Raw genomic sequence first — 1,306 nt, forward strand, 5'->3', positions numbered from 1 at the left:
CGCTCTACTTACGAATCAACGATATCGAACTATATCTCCGAGTCTTACGACGAATTCGGGAATATCGTGCTGCAAACAATCTCCCTCCTGTAGAACTTCCTGATTTCAAAAATATTTTCCCTTCGACACCCGAGATGGCAGAACCAGCTCGTGCTCTTAGAGATTACGCCGCTCCATCGCAAGATGAACCGCATTCAAGTATTGCTCCAGCCGCAATCGAGGCAAACAACTTTGAACTCAAACCTTCACTGTTACAGGCAGTGCAACAGAACCAATTCTCTGGGAATCCTACCGAGGATCCTAACCTTCATTTATCCGTATTTGTCCAATACGCTGATACTGTTAAAGCTAATGGTGTCACTTCAGAGGCAATTCGACTTCGTCTTTTTCCTTTCTCACTAAGAGATAGCGCTAGAAGATGACTTCAATCTCTTCCTTCCAACTCTATCACCACATGGAACGAGTTGAAGAAAGTTTTTCTTGCTCGATATTTTCCGCCAAGCAAAACAGCTATGTTAAGAGCCCAAATAAATGGATTTAAACAGAAAGATAACGAGTCTCTTTTCGAAGCATGGGAAAGATACAAAGACATGATGAGACTTTGTCCACATCATGGTTTAGAAGACTGGTTAGTAATTCATACATTCTATAATGGTCTCCTATACAACACGAGGTTAACAATAGATGCCGCCGCAGGTGGTGCACTAATGAACAAACCTTATGCAGACGCTTACCAACTTATCGAAAGCATGGCTCAAAACCACTATCAGTGGGGAACCGAACGAACAATGGTGGAAAAACCTCAAACGAAAACTGGCATGTACGAGATAAGTAACCTTGATCATGTTAATGCAAAGGTGGATGCTCTGGTCCAGAAAATTGAAAGTTTAAATGTATCACCTCCAGCCACAGTAGTTGCCATAACTCAAAATTGCGAAGTCTGTGGAATCCAAGGTCACACTCCTGCAGATTGTCAACTCCTAACAGGAATCCAAGCAGAGCAAGTAAACTATGCTCAAGGAAGCCCCTATTCGCATACCTATAACTCAAATTGGAAGAATCATCCAAATTTTTCATACAAAAGTAATAATGCTCTATACGCACCTGGACAATCTCCAAATCAAGCCCCAGCTATACCTCCGGGATATCAGAAGCCGACCCCATCTACATCTAACAATAACACCCCTAGGAAATCCAACTTGGAAATCATGATGGAGAACTTTATAGCTTCTCAACATCAAACCAATAAAGATTTCTTAAACCAGAATGTACACACTGGCGAACAAACTAAACAACTAGCAAGTAA

At 41.7% G+C, this 1,306-nt stretch overlaps 1 non-coding gene across 1 annotated transcript; it reads right to left on the reverse strand.

Annotated features, from left to right (window-relative positions):
• Window positions 1–512: 512 nt before the first annotated feature.
• On the reverse strand, window positions 513–619 carry LOC127077794 (small nucleolar RNA R71). Its single transcript, XR_007787567.1, has one exon. It is a non-coding gene; the product is annotated as a small nucleolar RNA R71 (small nucleolar RNA).
• Window positions 620–1,306: the final 687 nt, after the last annotated feature.

This window comes from Lathyrus oleraceus, chromosome 4 (genome assembly GCF_024323335.1).
Source record: "Lathyrus oleraceus cultivar Zhongwan6 chromosome 4, CAAS_Psat_ZW6_1.0, whole genome shotgun sequence".
Taxonomy (NCBI): domain Eukaryota; kingdom Viridiplantae; phylum Streptophyta; class Magnoliopsida; order Fabales; family Fabaceae; genus Lathyrus; species Lathyrus oleraceus.